This window comes from Typopeltis vanoorti, chromosome 25 (genome assembly GCF_054136105.1).
Source record: "Typopeltis vanoorti isolate ZY-2024b chromosome 25, IOZ_Tvanoo_1.0, whole genome shotgun sequence".
NCBI lineage: Eukaryota > Metazoa > Arthropoda > Arachnida > Uropygi > Thelyphonidae > Typopeltis > Typopeltis vanoorti.
Window position 1 is genome coordinate 23508376 of NC_143573.1, and position 20217 is coordinate 23528592.

The 20217-nt window shown below is 36.9% G+C and overlaps 1 protein-coding gene across 1 annotated transcript in view; it reads right to left on the minus strand.

The window, feature by feature from the left end:
* The window catches only part of Abcd3 (ATP binding cassette subfamily D member Pmp70), a 602827-nt gene that overhangs the window by 109882 nt on the left and 472728 nt on the right, over nt 1-20217 (minus strand). The window lies entirely within an intron of this gene.

A 20217-nucleotide genomic window follows, 5' to 3' on the forward strand; every position in this document is an offset into this window, starting at 1 on the left:
AGTGCATGGTCAGAAAGGCCTGTTTTACCGAAGTGGAGGTATTTAATGTGTCGTTTGTGTTCGTCTTGTCTGATTGGGATAGTTCGCCCTGTTTCCCCTATGTATGGTATGTTACATGTGCAGTGTATTTTGTATACCCCTGGGTGTGCTAGGTGTGGAAGAGGATCTTTAGAGGAACTGAGTAGGTGTCTTAGCTCATTTGGGGGTTTAAAGGTGGTTTTAATGTTGTATTTGCGAAGTGTTCTGTCTATTTTTTCAGAAATGCCTCTAACATAAGGAATGGCAATAGCATTCTTGAAATCTTTTTTGTTCTTACTCATGTCTTTATGGAGGATCTTGTGAATAGTTTTTTTATTGTATCCATTTTTGATAAATGTTTGGTTGATGATTTTGTATTCTTGGTTTAGAGCCTGTTCATTTGAACAGATAGTTAGGGCTCTGTGTTTAAGGGTGCTTATGACACCTAATTTTTGTGTTGGGTGGTGGTAAGAATTTTTGTGTATGTATTGGCCTGTGTGTGTAGGTTTGCGGTAAACTGAGAAGGAGAGACAGCCAGAGGGAAGATGTGTGACAAGTGTGTCTAGGAAAGGAAGAGAGTCGTTTTTTTCCATTTCAATGGTGAATTGGATACGTTTGTGTTGTTTGTTTAGGTGGCTAAGGAATGTATTTAGAGCTTCGCGGCCATGGGGCCAAATGGCGAAAATATCGTCGACGTATCTGAGCCAGATTTTGGGCTTTAGACATGCTGTCTCTAGAGCCCGTTGCTCAAAGTCTTCCATATAAAAGTTAGCTATTGGGGGAGAAAGTGGTGAGCCCATGGCTGTACCTTCTTTTTGAAGGTAAAAATTGTTTTGCCATACGAAATATCCGGAGCGGAGTATGTGGGCAAAAAGGGCTGTGATGTCATGTGGAAATATGTTCTGTAGGAGCAAGATCGTGTCATTGATTGGGACATTGGTGAAAAGGGAAGTTATGTCAAAGCTGACTAATAAATCTTGGTCAGTGAGTGTAATGTTTTTGATTTTACTGATGAAATGTTGTGTAGTTTTTATGTAGGAAGGGGACTGATCTACCAATTCCTTGAGTGTGGCAGCTAATTTTTTTTGCTAATTGATAATTTGGGCTGTCAATTCCTTCAACGATTGGGCGAAGTGGTGTGCCAGATTTGTGTATTTTTGGCAGGCCATAAATTCTGGGCGCACAGGCATACTGAGGTATTAATTTTTTTGTCGTTTCTTCGGGCCATGTGTGGACAGATTTGATTAATTCAGTTGTTTTCTTTTTGTTACGTTTTGTAGGGTTGTAGTTAACCTTTTGGTAGCTGTTATGGTCCGATATTAACTGGTTCATTTTTTCTATGTATGTCGTACGGTCTAACAGTCTATTCTTGGGAGATTGGGCTGAAGGTCTTCTGATGTAGGTTTCCCAAATTTGGGGCAGTCTCATGCAACCAAATTTGTTGAGGTCTGGATCGTTTCTTAGGGCTGAGGCTGATTCCATGAAAAGCCTTTCGTATTTGAATTTACTACGGTGTATTATCGTGGCTTTCTTCCACCGTATTCTATGGCGGGTATTCAGCACATAGCCTGCAAGACCAGAGTGGCTGTATTGGTGAAACCAGATGTAGTCCTTGTGTTCTAAAATCCTGATATTAGCTGTCCTGCCTGTTTGGCCAAAGTAGGACAGCTTACAGCTGCAAGGGACCTGGTATACACCAGGTAGGTCTGGGGGGGAGGGGGAGAGGTTGGTCTTTAATAGAGTGGATAAGGGATGCCAATTTTTTATATGGTCTGTAACAAGACGTTAAGTCATGTTTTTTTAGGATTTCTGTAATTTTTTTCGAGGTGCCTCGGATATAGGGTATGGTGATGGATTTAGAGTAATCCTTGTTGTGGGGGGGGGGTATTGGTTTCAATATTTTTTGGATTTTTTTGGGAGGAGTAGCCATTGGCTGAGAAAGTGTTGAGAATGTGGTTTAGTTCTGTGGTTAGGGCATTGTCCTTTGAACAGATAAGTTTAGCCCTGTTGTGTAGTGTCTTAATGACTCCATATTGTTGTGACGGGGGGGGGGGGGATTATTGGTGAATGTAAATGATGAATATAAATGTAAATCGTTGCACAACAAACATACATTCATTCATTGGTGAATGAATGTATGTTTGTTGTGCTTGCGTGCACGTGTCTTGTTTTTAAGTTCCTGTGAAAATGGCAACAACGTGACGTTGCCGAAATATTGGAAGTGTATTAAAATTTATTTTAATGTATATCCTAGTATACGTTGTAATTTCCTTAAGCTATTTGGTAAAAAAGAGAGGTCTTATATTGTAATTCTTGGAAGCAATGCCCCCAAAAGCAATATGCAGTATTCTTTGGTGACTTTTAATTCAAGCACAGTCTTCTCTTTCATGGAAATGTAGGTATGACTCGGCATATGCTTCCAAAACAAGCCACTTTCATCTGGGTTAAACATCTGCTCTGGTGTGTAACCTCCTTCTGCTATCTTTTCTCTGAAGAGATCACAAAATTATTCAGCAACAATGTGGTCTGCAGCTGCTTCAACAGTTATGTTTAGATTGTGGAAAATGCATAGTGACATTTATAGCAACTGAACTATCCACAACGTGCAGCAAAGGTGTGAGTTGGTTTTCATCTTTCATCAGATGTTCATATTTATATATAAATATACAATACCTTCTGGAATATTAAAAAAAAAAAAAAAAAAAAAAAAAAAAAAAATCCCTTAGCCTGCTTACAGTATTGATGTATTATAGGTTTAGAGATAAAAACCTTTTGTGGGTGGAAGCTACATAAAAAATGTATGGCTATTGAGCACAATGAACAGAGGTAGGAAACAAGGTGCATGCACAGAAGCCTCCTCAACATTAGATACAAAACAGCGGTAGTTCTATTTACAGAAATGAAACCAAGTATGTGCAAAAATGCAGATAATGAAAGTGTGTATAACACGAGTTACCTGTACAAGGTGTGACAATTAAATTCCCAGAGAATGCATGTGTAGAAACATATTTGCTTACCTTTAGACAAGTGAACATCAACTCTGACATAATCCCCTGGTGCAGTGATTCACTTAAATGATCTAACCATTGTTTAAAACATTTCTTAAACTGATCTTATAGAATGCGTTTTTTTTTATTACTGTCAGCACTTGATAATGGATATCAGAAATGTCAGAAAATTAGCATCCTTTGAAGATATTCTTCAGTTTTAGGCAACAGCCAAAAGTTGAAACAGGCAAAACCTGGTGAATACAGAGGATAGTCTAATATTGTGAATGATTTTTTTTATCCAGAAATTCATGGACAGCTATTACATCATGAGCAGAGGAACTGTCATGATGACTGATCGAACTGTTTGCTCAAAGTTCAGGTCTCTTTTTATAAATGGGCTTCATTGTAACCTTGCCAGCACTTCTAATTAACAATGTTGGGTCACTATTTCTCTTTGTTTAATGAATATGAAGTGAACTATGCCCTTATGATTGAAAAAATCAAATAAGCATCACCTTGTTCTGTGATCATGATAATTCATGGGTTTTTCAATCTTGGGGAAGATGTCTTCATTGCATGCTTTGCCATTTTGTTTCAGGATTGTACTGAAAGCACCAACTTTTGATAAGTTTTTACTGGTGGTAAAAACCCATTAAAGGAGCCAACTCTGAAAAAAGATTTGAACAAGCCTCAAGTCACTGCTGCTTTTGATCTTCACTCAAAATTCACAGAACCATTTTTGCAGAAATTTTCCTCTTTTCCATATCATCCATCAAAATCTTCCTCACTGTTACTCAGTCTAAATTCAATTCTTCTGCAATTAACCTATATACTTAACTGCTTGTTGGACTTAGCTAATGGCAACACTCTGTAGGCATTCTCACATGTTAAAAGAGTTTGTAGTCACCAAGTTCTTTCAGTCTTTCACATCTTCATATTCATCAATAAACCACTAATGCCACTCAATACACTAGATTTTTTCATGACATCATCATAAATCATTCTTAGCATGTTAGAGCTCCACTTGTGCTCTAACATGCTAACCTAACTTTGCACAAAACTTGATGATGTGTCAATCTAAATTATATTCACTCCTTTTCCTCCCAAATTCAACAAATACAACGTGCAAACTCTACCACAGCTTGTAAACTACTGGTGTGATTGTTTTGATATAGCTCAAGGCAATAGTGCCAACGTGTCTAAATATGCATAATACATGTAAATACTAAACGTGATAGAAAGAGGGCAGTCTAGGAATCTGTCACACCTTGTATATGCAAGAAAGTTTTAAAAAATAATAAAAGTGAAACAGCTTTCAGAGGTGAACTAGAGATTGAAATATATAAATATTATTGAAGAAAAAAAAAATTAAATTTTGAAGCTAAAAACCTATCCTTGAAAGCTCAGTGGAAAATGCTAAAAAAACATTGAATAATTCATCGGAGAGGCATTTTTGGAAGGACAGAAAAATCAAAAATCCATAGTGGGCTTGGGAAGTAAAAAAAAAAAAGTCATGGAAAAGAAGGTACACTGAAAGTTCATAGCAAATTAGCACATACTCTAAGACAATTCAAAAAAAAAAAAAAAAAAAGTACAAAAGCAAAGCAGTGTGTAAAAGTAGCTAAACAAAAGTCATGGGAAGGCTTTGGTAAGAATACAGAACATTAATATCAGAAAAGTGGCAAACTGATCTGGATGCTATTGAGAAAGCTTAAAAATAGAGAAAAGAGTTCTAAAAGGAATCAGAAATGACAAGGGCAACATGAAAACTGAAGATATTCTAGAAGTATGGAATGGAAACAGTCAGAGAGAGAATGAGAAGAATGCAAGGGAGTGCTGGAACCCAGGATGGAGTGATACCAGGACAGCAGGTAAGCAGGGGAACACAGAGTGAAAGAGTTAGAGGAGAGAGAGAGTGAGGGATGCAGGTGAGAGCAATCAAGGAACAGAATGGTAAGAGCTGTGATGTATGGAGAATTGATGATCAAGGGTGTGCAAGTTAGGATGCAAGAGGAACGATACAGAGTGTGGCTATGGCAATTAAGCAGGGCGAAAGGGTGAATGAGATGATTGAGATGGTGGGAACAAATTCCTTGAGAGGCAATGTAAATCGGGTGGTGAGATATCTGAGATTCTTGCTTGAGGATGTGTGAGAGAAAATGCAGAGAAGATTGTGTGTATGTTGCCCAGGTATGATAGTGACAAGCTGAGCAGAAGAGCAGTGATAATGAATAGTATAATAGCCAGAATGTGTCAGAAGAGCAGAGTGGAATCTGTGAATGCTGTGAGCACATTTGAGGACAGAAAGTTGCATAAAGGAACTGTATGCAACTTGCATTTGAATGAGGAAGGAGGTAAGCATCTGGAGAGATTGCTGTTTTCTGAACGAGTTGGTGTATCAATGCAGAGAAACTAGAATTCCCAGGGTGATATAGTAGTAGGGGTGGCCGCTTGTGGGAATGGGTGCTGGGGAGGGGAGGGGAGGGGATAAACATCAGGTAACATCGAGTCCAGTGGGGTCTGGAGGTAATAATGATAGATATAGAAGCAGTGACATTTTTATGTTTTATACTAATGCCAGGAGTATCTGAAAAAAAGGAGAAGAATTTGTGTGCTGATAGCACTAGTCTGGGCAAAGATTAGTGGGATCTCTGAGACGTGGTTGACGGAAAATGATATAACAACGGGAATAGAAGTAGCAAGGTACAGCATTTTTGGCAGGATAGGAAGGGAAAACACAGTGGTCGAGTACTGCTTATGACAAGTGATGACTTATGTCCTCTAAAAGCAGTGTCACTAATGGTTTTGAAAATATATGGTGTGAGGTAGAAGTGGGCTAGACAGAATATTTAGTGGGGTGCTGCTACAAGTCAAGGAACACAGTGGGTGGGGAGCAGGAGATGTTTAGGCAGTTGAGATTGGCAAGTGCAAGAAGAATGATTGTTATGGGGGATTTTAATTACAGCAGTATAAGCTGGGAAGAGCAAAATGCATGTAGTAATAAGGGAATGGAATTTCTAGAATTCTTGAGGGACAAATGTCTTTCTATCAAGAGTTTTGGATTTGGTCATAGCATCAGAAGAGCTAATAATAATTGAAATGGCAGCTCTGCCCCCAAGTTGGAGAAAGTGACCATGTGGTTTTGAATAGATATGCATAAATATGAAAGAGAGAGAGAGAGAAATGTATATGGAATTATAAGGCAGGTGATTATAATAGTCTTAGATATTAACTCAGGGCAGTCCCATGGGATGGAGAAATTGGAAGGGCAAGATATCATTAGTGCTTGGGAAATGGTGAAGGAATATTTACTAGAAGCAATAGTAACCTGTATTCGATAAGTGAAGAAGAGAATGCAGTTTGGTGTAAAGTGGATGACAAACAATTTCAAACAGGTAAAAAAGAAGTTATGGAAGAGATATCAGGAGAGGGATGGATAACAGATGCATAAAGAATATAAGACTCAGGCCAGGAGAGTGACTAGTATGGTAAGAAAAGCAAAACTGGAATATGAGAAGAGATTGGCTCTGAGATCCAAAGGAAAATCCTAGGGAATTTTTTAGCTATATGGCCAGTAGGAGGAGAAATGATTGTGGAAGAATGACATTGTGGGATATAAATGGGAATAGAGTGACTGATGTAGAGGACGTAGTGGAGTTGTTCAATGAACACTTTATTGGAGTATTTCATACTGGAGAAATAGGTTTTAATACTAGAAGGACTGAGGTTTAGAGGAGAGTGTGTTCCAAATACTGAGTACTCTGGATGTCAGTAAAGCTGACCGGATGGTATATCACCACGGGTTTTGAGAGAATGTGCGAAAGAACTGACAGCTCCTTTGATCTGGCTTTTCAATGAAAGTCTGGCTACTGGAAAGGTACCCAGGGAAAGGAAGGAAGTCAAGATAGTGCCATTGCATAACAGGGATAGCAGACTGGAAGTGTCTAATTATAGGTTAGTTTGTGTGTCATCAGTAGTTGATAAGGTCTTGGTAGTAAGTCTCTTCTTCACTTAGTAGTTGATACTATTGTTTAGAAATTAGTGAGGAACCATATACAACATTGGGTAGATGAGGATAATGTTATTGGTGAGAATCAACATGGATTTGTTAATGGATGCTCTTGCTTTAGTAATATGATTGCCTTTTATAATAAAGTGACAAGAGCAGTTGATGAGAGAACGGCCATAGATAGGGTACCACATGATAAGCTGATACTTAAGTTGCAGCAAATGAGTTTAGATGTCGGGTAAGTCAACTGTATTCAGGATTGGTTGTCTGAGAGGTAACAGAGAGTTGTGTATGGTGGGGCAATATCAAGGAGGCAGAAGGTTACAAGTGGAGTTCCACAGGGCTCAGTACTGGGATTTGACTTGTTTAACCTTTATATCAATGACATTGTCAATTAATTGCAAGGGGAGATTCAGTTGTTTGCAGATGATATGAAGTTGGGAAGGGTTATTAGTAATAGTGCAGATGTGGCTGTCCTGCAAGAAGATTTGAATAAACTGGACAGATGGACAAATGAATGGGGGGGGGGGGTATCAGTTTAATGCAGCAAAATGTAAAGTCTTGAAGTTTGGGATATTTCGATGGGAGGCTGCATACTCAATTGGAGGAGCTGTACTGGAGGAAGTAGGGGAGATGAGATCTGGGGGTGATGATTGATAGAAAACAGAAATTCAGGAAGCATATTGCAAAGGTGGTGAAGGTAACCCAGAGGATTGCTGCAATACTGAGAAGGACGCTGACCTGCAGAGATAAAAGAGTTATCATTCTGTTGTATAAGACTTTGATCAGATCACACTTATACTATTGTTTTCAGAAATTTTCAGAGGTTGATAACAAATATGGTTTCAGGAATGTTAGTTATGAGGATCGGCTGAAGGAATGTGGACTGCAGAGTTTGGTGGATAAAAGAGGTGATATGATTGAGACTTTTAAACTGTTGAGAGGCAGGGTTGACAATGGGGGAGTTCTTTCACTTGGTGGAACAGCGGGAAGGAGCAATAACAAGGGGCCCGTCCCTGGAAGTTACGAATGGAAACTGTAAGCAAGAGGGTGAGAAGTGGTTTCTTTGCGTGGAGGGTGGTTGAACAGTGAAATTCATTGCCTGAGAGAGTGGTGAGAACAAGAATGGTCAATAAGTTCAAGGAGTGGTATGATAGACTTTGTGTTTCCTAGGAAGATCCTCCCACGATGAGTCTCGATTCCATGGAGGCATAAATAATAATAATAATAAATAATTACATTGTTAAATGAACAAGCAATGAATGATGATGCTAAATTATATTTAAAAAAAAAATGCAAACAGGAGCATATATCAATACTTGATGCAGAAAAATTTAGCAGAAATCTGAAAGCTGTCTGGAGTATTCAATCAGAAATGCTTAGATATGTTTAAAATATGTACAAAAGAATTTAGACTGGCTGCACCACATAATTCAGAAAGCACAGTCAAACAGTCAAATTCTTGATATTTGGAATAGAGCTTTCACAGTATCCATCTATACAAAAGGAAATAAAACAAGATCAGTCCTAAGAAAGACTTCTCAGTTATAGCATCACACTAGTATAGCACTGTCAGTGAGAGACAAGATAAACAATTAACATAACAACTTAAGTAATATAAAACTTGACATTTAGATGAAATTGATATGCTAATTATTAACAAATGTTGGAGGCTTAATGGAATGTATACAGCACTCGGAAAGGGTTAAAACAGATTTTAATACTTGTAATATTTTGTCTCAGTCACTGAGACATCTTCAGGGATTACAAAAAACTAATGTAACTTATACACAAATACCACACAATACTAAGTTAATCACGTGGGTGACTCTAAAGTCCTATCTAGGTGGTGCGCCCTCTATGGGCGATTGTAGGTAGCCTAGAATGTAAGTGGGATCTCTGATGATTAGTGTTTCCCAAATTTTCAGAAGTTTAATGCAACCATATTTATTTAGATTTGGTTGATTTCTGAGAGCTGCTGCAGATTCTAAAAGTAATATTTCTTTTAGAATCTGCAGATGTATTCTTCTAGAAGAATGCATCTGCAACCACTATAGTCAGTATGGCCTGGTAGACCATGTTTTGGATACAACCCACAGGATCTCCTGGAAAATAATCACCATTCTCCACCACAGTAAAGGGTGCAGATATATTCCTCCTAGCCACCTTAGTTAAAAACCTTCCTAACGGTACACTTTCCTTCACTATATATAGAAAAACCAACGCACACAGGCAGATACATTCATAAACTCCCCCCCCACCACCACCACCACCACCTGCACAATATGGCATTATCAAAACTCTAACCAAGAGAGCGCACAATCTTTGTTCCAGTGGAACCGTCCTTTCAACAGGACTCAACGACATACACAACACCTTCCTCTCCAATGGTTTCAGCGACTATAGCAGTGGTTAAATTCAGCTGGGCCTCTCTGGGGGCCCGTCCCCAGAACTTTTTTATGTACTGGACCTGGAACATTTTTCTGTTTTGTGACTTTTCTCCCTTTACGGTAATTAAGCCTAACGCGAAACAGACAGCAATGGCAGGTTATTAAGACGTGCATATGATTGGTGTGATATTAACAAAAGATCACACGACTGAAAGATAAAAGCATAGCCGACAATCGAGTTGAAATGCTGACTCTCTTCAACCGAATTCCATATGCGAAACTGCCATAACGAAATATATTACACAGACTGCTAATACCTTATTCACTGACATAATAAAAGTACTTGTTTTTCTTGCCTCTGCAATATAGTGCCTGTTGGGGAGGGTATGTTTTTACTGCTGCAAGTGAGTTACTATCGCCCAACGTGAACATATTTAAGTTTTTTTTCATGTGCATTTTATATGCAAAACTTTTTCTTTTCTTTTTTTGAAAAGTAAAATCAGGGGTGCAAGTTATATGCAAGTAAGTATGGTATTTCAACTATGGATAAGTACATTGGTACCTTCTTTAAACAGAAAAATATCTCGGATGACAGTGATAATACAAAACGAGTTTATAATGACAGTTTGTGTGTAGTTTCTGAAGAGATAGAAGTCTGTAACAAAATCACAGAATTCCCATCAGTTGCAATGCGATAATATTAATACGCTGAACGAAAGGAAAGGTTTTCTGGCTGGATACTTGACTAGTGGATCACATTCAAAGGTAAATACAATTGTTGTTTATTATTTTAACGGTATAGTAGAACACAGAAACTAAGTAAATAATTAATTTATTGACTTGATGCTGTTATAATACCAGTGAAATATCAGCATCAAGTCAATAAATTAATTATTTACTTAGTTTCTGTGTTCTACTATACCGTTAAAATAATAAACAACATGTTCGACGAACACATAAGTCTGTCCACACGTAAATACAATTGGTTATTTTGTAGGAATATTTTTCTGTTTTGTGACTTTTCTTCCTTTATGGTAATTATGTCTACATTACTGTGTTATTATTCAACAACTGTTTACAGTTTTGAATGTGTATATAAAGTCAATATCAACAGTTGCCTGATTATGAACATGTGATGAAAGGGACGGGGAGGTTTGGAGCTTCCCCGAATAGCATTCAGAGGTAAATACAATTAGTGATTTTGTATAGGGCCCTGAAACTTATTTGTTTAGAATTTAACCACTGGATTATAGTTAAAAAAATAATTCGTTCCTCCCTCATTCCCTGCCATCTCTTCAGAATGAGTTCATTAGAAAAAATAGCCAAGACTTTAAAAAAGTACAACCTTCACACAGCATTTAAGCCCCACTGCAAACTTGCTACCTTTATCCGTTCTTTGGTAGAACGGATAAAGGTAGCAAGTATAAATGGAACCATGCTCTACCACAGTAAATTCGAAAAAGAAAGACTACTTTGAGAATCTGCAGCAGTTCTCAGAAATCAACCAAATCTAAATAAATACGGTTGCATTAAACTTCCAGAAATTTGGAAAACACTAATCATCAGAGATTCCCACCTTACTTCTAGGCCACCTACAATTGCCCATAGAGGGTGCAATACCTAGATAGGCCTTTAGAGTCACCCATGTGGTTATCTTAGTATTGTGATACTGTATGTGTTACATTAGTTTTTGTGCAATCCCTGAAGATGTCTCAGTGACTGAGATGAAATACTGGAAGTATTCAAAGCTGTTTTTAATCCTTTCTGAGTGCTGTATACATTCCATTAAGCCTCCAACATGATGTCTTCACAGCACTTAAGCCTCAACACATGGATTCTAATTACAGATTAATTCTATTTAATTCAATCAATTAAATTTGCTATATAATAGTTTTACAGATAACTGTGCCCCAAAAAGCGCAGAATATATACAGAATCATTACATGAATCTGTATATATTCTATAAAATTTATATGGAATCTGATCAGAAAAGATCATATCATACTACTCGTATTTAATTTGGTGATCTGCGTTAATTGCCATGATCTTTTAGTTGAAATTTACTGAGTTCAGAAAAGCAGATGTAATCAAAGCAACCAGTATGATCATAATAGTCAAGGTTGTGCAAGCATTTTTTTTTTTTTTTTTTTGCATATAATTTTGAATTTGGCATGCTATTACTACCAGGCTTTGATCAGGAAACTTACGTCTCTTGATTTAAGGTGAAAGTTTCTAAGTTGACAATGGAATGAGCTCTACTAATTGCCCTAATTCATATTCCTACCTGTACAGTACATGTAACCTACACACAAATAACGATAATAAAAGTCATAAAGGAGAGTAAGAACAATTATAAGGCCATATTTTAATTTCAATAAAATCAACTTATTTTGTTTTAAGATAGACTGGGGGAGAAAAACTGGAGCAACTGGAGGAAATCATTCCATTACAGATACAGTCCAAGACCAAATAATGCAATGCTGGTTGTGGAGAAGGATTCGAACTATTTACAATGTCATACAAGCACAACACCACCAACCAAATGTACAATGCAAAATTAGATAATCAATATCTATACACTGCTTGGAAAGATGTCAACAGACACCAAAATTTGAGTAAAAAACAGTCATGGCACCAACTTTAATAATAAGTAAGACCTCCTTTCACTGCAATGACTGCAGCAATCCTACGGGGCATACTTTCTTTCCATAAGCATATGATGATGATCAATGGAAATTTTGTACCATTCTTCCTGCAGGCATGTAATGAGGTTCTGTTGAGGTTTTGTTGGGGGGTGAATGTCTCTTGATCGTATCCAATGCTCCAGTTAATCCCGCAGATGTTCAACAGGGTTGAGATTAGGGCTCTGTAGAAGCCACAAGTCAAGTGTAGCGAGTTTGATTTCTACAAACCATGCAGTTACAGATGCAGCCTTATGACATGGCACTGTCTTGCTGAAAGAGACAATGGTCGGTTCTGTAGAAAAGCCACAAAGTAGGCAACATTGCATTGTTCAGATACCTATCAGAGTTCAATGTTCACCACAAACAAAGATCCAAGGTCAAGCCAGGAAAAATAGGACCATACCATCACACCGTCGCCTCTCATTTTCATAGTTGGGGTTATGCACTCTGGTAAGAGATTTTAACCAGGCATCTGCCACACCCATCCATCTGCTCAGTAAAGGGTATAGTGTAATTTGTCACATCATAACATAGTTTTTATAGCTTCCACATCCTACTGTACACACTCTTTGCACCACTGAAGACGACACTACATGATGGTTTGAGTAACGTGGGTGGGGTTTGTATATTGCAGTCCTACCATGGAAACCAATGTTGCAAGCCTTGGTTCTGAATGTTTGTGCAAATTCGTGTTCCAGTTAATGCCAGAACTCTGCATTCAACATGCTGGCTGACGAATAATGGTTTTTACATATTATCCTTTGTAGCAACATTTGGTGAGTGCGGTGGGTCATCCACTGTGAGTAACAATTGCAGTTAACTCCTTGCACTTCCATTTCAGTATAATATCACTGATTATTGACCTGTTGGTCCAATTTGTCAACAATCTACCAAACAGATAGGCATCCTATCACAGTGCCTCTTTTAGACTCCGTCAGTTCCCTTCTCACAGCCATTTCACCCAGAAACAGTTGCACCGACTTTGGAACATCATATTCAAACACGTGACTAGATAGATGGCACGTGCACCTTACCCATTGGGGGTATCCAGTGGACTTCTTTCCAAGCAGTGTGTGTATGTGTGTGATTTTTAATTAACCATAACTATATTAATTCAGTTCTATAACTGAATGCTGAAAGCCATTTTACATTTGTAACCATAACAGTAAAACATGAACTGTTAATTGAAATTTGGCCTTATAATTGTTCTTACTCTCCTTCATGACTTTTATTACTATCTTGACTTTATTACTTTATTACTGTCAGAGAACACCAGAGTCAAGGACTGATCAAATGAGGCCTCATGTCACCAACACCTGCAGTTATACCTTCTATTAAACTTATTACACCAGATGCCCTCACAACTTCAGAAGGCAAACTGTCCACTCAATCACTACTCTGTGAGAGAAAAATATAGCTAGTTCTTAACTGCATACAAAATCAACTTTCATGGAAGTTTATAAGCCTTTATTATATCACCTTTATTTCACTATTTACCAGTGTCTGAAGTCCACAAATATTCAATCTCAATCTACATTCTATAATCCCAATATCATCTTTTTAAACTCTTCTTTACACTCTTTCTCCACAGCTTCTTTATCCCCTTGGAGCCCAAGAGACCAAATCTATGTATAGTATTCCAGCTGCACTATATCAAGGCCTTTAAAGAGGCAAAATGAATTCCTTTGTAATTCCAAGATCCTCAAAGCATCATAAATTTCTCGAAACATAATCACACAAATGTAATATGCTATCAGAATCAAGCCAAAGTGCATAACTTTACACTTACTAACATTCACCCTGATAGCCATTATCATTTGCTCACAGTTCCAGATTATTCAAGTCACTCAGATAGTTCTGCATATCAGTAGTATCCCTAATTGCTCTTTCTTATCTCTGTCATCAATTTATGTTTTCCAATTTATGCAGACTTTCATGCATAAATTGGAAAACATAAATTGAAAACATTCATGCAACTTTCATGTTGTCAAATGCCTGAGCAAAACCCAACATTTTTATAGTGTACCCATTCCCTTTATCCAACTCAGCCATAACATTATTATATATTATGAGTAAATTGCTCAGACAATACATGACCTTCCTTTAGCAAGATAGAAGAAAGAACCTGCTGTTCTTTGCAAAGTATGGCTTGTTTGTTCTATATATGTAGAATCTTCATCATTCCAGAGCTACTGATAAGTAGCTAGAGTTATTGTACATGAGGACTCTGTACAAAAAAAAAACCCATCAATGTACAAAAGAAATGGTAGTTCCTATATACACCACACTTGTACATAACTATCATACATTCTTTCGATTTCTGTGGGATCTTTCCTCAAATTATAACTCTTTCCGATGCTGCATTAGCACTGTGCTCCGTGTTGCATATATTAGGTTAATAGATCTTAAGAAGTGACTAATCATCATTTGAACAGTCACATTTGCTTCAGACAAACACCCCATTTGCATTCAGTAAAGTTATTCTCCTGCATTCACTCTTTCTTTCACTTGCAACATAAGGATAAAATTTTTTTGGGTGGCCTTTAAGCCTGCAGAGCCATTTTCTTCTCAGATTCGAACTTTGCTTTCCATACAATACTAAATTTTTCTGGCCCACTTTTTACATTTTGTAATTCCTCTCATTCTTATTCTTGCAATACTCCTTATGACATAAGTTACCTTCTTGCTTTTTTCTATACTTACACCTGCACTCTGCTTGGCTCCGTTGGGCAGCTTTCTGATCTCCTTATACATACTCAAAAAGTCGGAATTCAATGCATTATTATTATATTCTCTAGTACAGCCCAGTTCAGCCATTTGTAGAAAATTCCTGTTTATCATAAATGTCCTGAACTAACTTTGAAGTTTCAATTAAATCTCCTGACTATTTCCTGTTAACCTTCCTACTGGCTGAGGTGGATGAAATAGTCAGACCACTTTGGCATTTTTCATTGATCAAAACATCATTGGCATTCTACCTTTTATCATGTAATTAATCATGTCATTAATCCATTAACAGCAATTTTAGAGCCATTAGTGGATTAACTGGAAAGGAGCAGTGACTATCTTATCACTTGACTTAAAGTGTAATGTGTTAGTGGGAATTTCCTTTACTGTCTTTGAATATTTGACCTTTTTTGCTACACAATTTATTTATTGACTCTTTCCAAAAAATAAAAATTAATTTCACGTATAAAAATAAATAATCCTGAAATGACAAGAGATCAGCCTTTACAATGAATTTATTTAGTAGTAATAAATTTCTGTCTTTTATTCTTCCAATCAGTGCAATGGAACATGATTTATGTTTTTTCATTTTGATGACAATATAAAAGCAATTTTTTTGCACAATTTTCAAACGTTTGTTTGCAATGAAAATTATTATGTTAACTATTTATAATTTTTTAAATTTTATTGAAATAATATGATCTTTTGCTTTCTTTCCTTGCAAATTAACATTATAAGGATCATCACACTTCAGTTTTAGAAATGAATTTTATTATTATTTTATTTGATTAAATATATGAACAACAAATGATGTTAAATTGCATTACTTGGTTTCTGATTGTGGGATTTTTTTAATATCAAAAATCTATAACTAATGATATTTCAGTAGGGAACTCTTCGCCTTTGTCTTAAAATTGCAACAGATGATTTTTTTTTTTATAGAATGCACACTGCTATAATATCCAGTGTTTAACAACTGCAGATATATTGAAAATATATGAAGGCCCAATATGGACAGATTGATTCAAAATCTATGTTCATTTTGAAGATTTTCAACTGCACCCCCCCCTCCTTGAACTAAATTATATAACTACAGGTAACTCTCGTATAACGCAGTACTTATACAACACAGTTTCGATATAACACGGTCTACAAATTGTAGTATCCCTTGTTCAATGTGGTTTCGATATAACGCGGTCTACAATTTCTAATAACCCTTTATTATTATTTTTTTCATATATTTTTCACCGCGGACCTTAAAAATCGAATTTTATCTTCATTAAATTTGTGTCTGCCTGTACCGAATTTAGTTTTATTATACCCCTGAATAAGGTACTGTACAGAGGCTTTTGCAGTCTGTGTCATTCTCAACAAATAGTGCAATTAGAGACAGATGGAATAAAAACGGCACTAACTAATAAATCACATGTCCCTTCTCACAGAAACTATGCTGTATAGACTTAAGCAAAGTCATATGTTGCACTGAAACACAATATCTAACTAAAAACTATTGTCCAATTTTTCAATTATGAAATAAGTGTTTGTTTTATTGCATTTGAAATTCTCGATGTCATTATGACAGATCACAAAGGCTAACTTAAAATAAAATTCTACCAAGAATTGAAACATGCCATATAATGAATGTATGAGTTCCTCTGCCACCTCAAACACAAACTAAAATTCAACCAAGGGTTGAAACGTTTGTGTGAGTTGAGCCAGTCAGTAATGAGAAGTTCCGTCGGAACGATAAATGACACCCTGTTGTGAATGTGTTAAAACTAATAGTTCATGTTGTTATGACAGTTTCAGATGTTATGGAATTTGATTGAAGAGAATTAGCATTTCAATTCAACACTTGCGGTTGTCTTTGGGTCGTGCGATCTTTTGTTAATACTGCACCAATCACGTGCATGTCTTCATAGCTGCTCTCTTGTGTAAAACAAAATTCAGCTTGTACGTATTGCAATAATTAAAAAAAAATTGAATAATTTATAAGCGTATAAAATGATATCACCTGTAAATCGTTGACGTGCCATAGGTTCGCCATCTAGGGTTTACTGTATAAAGTGTTCATTGTTGAAAATTGTCTTCATTTTCTACCAGGAAAACGCATTAAAAATCATAAGTTTTTATTCTCAAGCTGAGCAGTTTATTTTCTGGTGAGTTACATACATATGTAATGCTTTTTTTTATGTAAAAGTTGATTTTTATTGTAATGGCCACTAAAACTACAACAAAAGGGGAAAAAAACCAACATTCAAAAGAAAATTTATTTCTCTCAAGGAAAAAATTAATTAAAATCGTGGATCAGGTGAAATTTTATGCCAGTGACCCTCACTGGCATAAAATCCGAGAAAGTGTTTATTGCTGGGTTAATGGTAATTGCAAAGCACGTTGCTCGCTAATGATTTGGATAGAAGATTGCACTCGAAAGAAAATTCCTTTGGATAGGTATCTTATTAAACAAAAAGCTCTCATAATTTATAAACATTTAAAAGAACTTAATCAAGATTCTTCAGAAGAAATCTCTCAGCATGGATTTTGTGCCAGTGAGGGTTGGTTCAAAAACTTTAAAAAGCAGTTTTCTTCGTATAATCTTAAAATCCAGGAAGAATCAGCATCAGCAGACATTGAAGCTGCCCGGAAATACCCAGCAGAACTTTTAAAAATCATTAAAGAAGGTGGTTATAGTGCAGACTAGGTGTTCAATGCAGATGAATCTGGGTTATATTGGAAAAAAGTGCAAAAATGCACCTATATTTCGAAAAATGAAAGTTCAGCTCCTGGATTCAAAGTTTCCAAAGATAGAATTACTCTACTGTTTTGTCGTAATGCATCAGGCAATTATATGACAAAACCAATGTTTATTAACCGATCTGCAAATCCTCGTGTGATGAAAGGGCTCAACAAGTCCACCCTACCTGTTTATTGGGGGGGGGGGGGTCAACAAAAAAGGCATGGGTTACAGTTAGCATGTTTGAAAATTGGTTTTCCAAGTATTTTGTACCCGATATAGAAAGTTACACAAAGAAAAAGAAAATGGACTTCAAAACTAATTTTAGATAACGCACCAGGCCACCCAACAAATTTAAGTCATCCGAATATTAAAATAACTTTTTTGCCACCTAATACTACTACTTCACTAATTTAACCACTCGACCAAGGAATAATATCAACGTTTAAGTCATATTATATTCGGCGAACATTCCAATTAATTTTGGAAAAAATGGAATCTAATCCAAACATGACATTGCCTCAAGCGTGGAAAGAGTCTTCAATATTGAATTGTGTGAAAATTATTTCTCTGTCCATTAAGGAATTACAACCCTCTATGCTGAATGCTTGCTGGAAAAAAATATGGCCTGAAGCCGTTCCTGAACAAAATTTCGTACCTCCAGTGGATGCCGAGCTACGTCGTATAATAAATGTCGCACACATTTTTGGTGGAGAGGGATTTTGTGATATGGTTGAAAACGAAATTAGTGAATTAATTGATGCAGAAACAGATTTAAATGAGTAGAAACTGGTACAATTAATAGATGGTGTTGAACCAAATGGTGGGGAAAGTTCTGCTGAAGATTCTGATTGTAATGAATCCGTTAAAGAATTCAGTTTAAAGAAATTAGCAGAAGGACTGGACTTGGCAAGAAAGTTAGGAAGTTATTATTATTATTATTATTATTATTAAAAGAAGACCTCATGGAGTCAAAGACTCATCTAGGAGGTCCTTTTATCTTACACACACACATCTCATCATACCGTGTCTTAAACACATTCAAACTACTTGCAGACACCACGCTCTCAGGCAGGGCATTCCAATCACTCACAACTCTGCACGAAAAAAACCTGCCTCTCACTCCCTTACTCACACCCTCCTTATACAGTTTCCAGGGATGACCTCTGGTTCTCCCCTGATCTCCCACTATTCTCTGTAGAACTTCTCCACCATTGATCCTATAACAACCCCTTACCAACTTGTAGGTCTCTATCATATCTCCCCTCTTCCTTCTCTCCACGAGACTCTGCAAATTACATCTTTTCAATCTTTCCTCATACTCAACATTCCAGAGGTCAGAAACTACCTTAGTCATTCGCCTTTGGACCCTTTCCAACATCTCTTCATCCTTCTGAAAACCCGGTGACCAAATCTGGGCACAATAGTCCAAGTGTGGCCTAATCAAAGCCTTATACATTGGAACAAGTATCTCCCTACTTCTACATGTCAGTGTCCTCCGCATCATTCCCAGAAGTCTTTGTGTTGTCTTCACAATTTTGGCGATGTGTCCCCTAAATTTTGGATCCTTATCCACTATCACCCCCAGATCTCTTATTTCCTCTACTTCCAACAATATATTCTCACCAAGCATAAATTCTGCATCCCATCTTTGTTTTCCAAATTTTAAAACCTTACATTTTGCAACATTGAACTCACATCCCCTTTTGCTTGCCCAATCACTCAATTTATTCAAGTCTTCTTGCAAGGCCACAACATCTTCACTACTTTTTATGGTTCGTCCCAACTTTGCATCATCTGCAAACAACTGAATATCTCCATCCAAATCTTCACCAATATCATTAATATATAAGTTAAATAGTAATGGCCCTAAAACAGACCCCTGAGGCTCCACTAGTGACTTTCCTTTTCCTGGATATTGCAACCCCATACACAACTTGTTGATACCTATCAGATAGCCAGTCTCCAATCCAATGCACTAATCTAATATCCAACCCCATCTGCTCTAGTTTGACTGTCAACTTATCATGAGGTACTCTATCAAAAGCTTTTGCGAAATCCAAGTATATTACTGTGTATCCTTCTCCTCTGTCCAAGGAAGCAGTCACTTTATTGTAATAAGTAAGTAGATTACTAAAACATGACCTCCCTTTAGCAAATCCATGCTGTCCATCAAAAATTATACCATTGTTGTTAACCCAACTCTGGATCCTAGTTCTCACAAGCTTCTCCAACAACTTAACCACAACACCTGACACACAGATAGGCCTATAGTTTGATGCTTGAGTTCGATCACCTCCTTTATGAAGTGGCACAATCTTGCCCTCCTTCCACTCTTTAGGAACTTGACCAAGTGCAAGACTCGTATTAAAAAAATATGTCAAGGCAGGTGTCAACTCTCTAGCACACTCCTTCAGAATACGTGGTGATATATTATCAAGTCCCACAGCCTTATTTACATCTAGTTTACTCAACTCCCCAAACACCTCTTGCTCACTTACAGTCAGTCTATCCTCCCCATCATCAACTGCTCTTAATCTCTCCATGAAGTCACATTCACAAGATTGAAAGATCTTTATGAATTGCTCATTAAGTATCTCCACAACACATTCTGCAACAGCTGTCTTTATACCATTTCCTCCAATCAATGTCATCCTTCCATAAT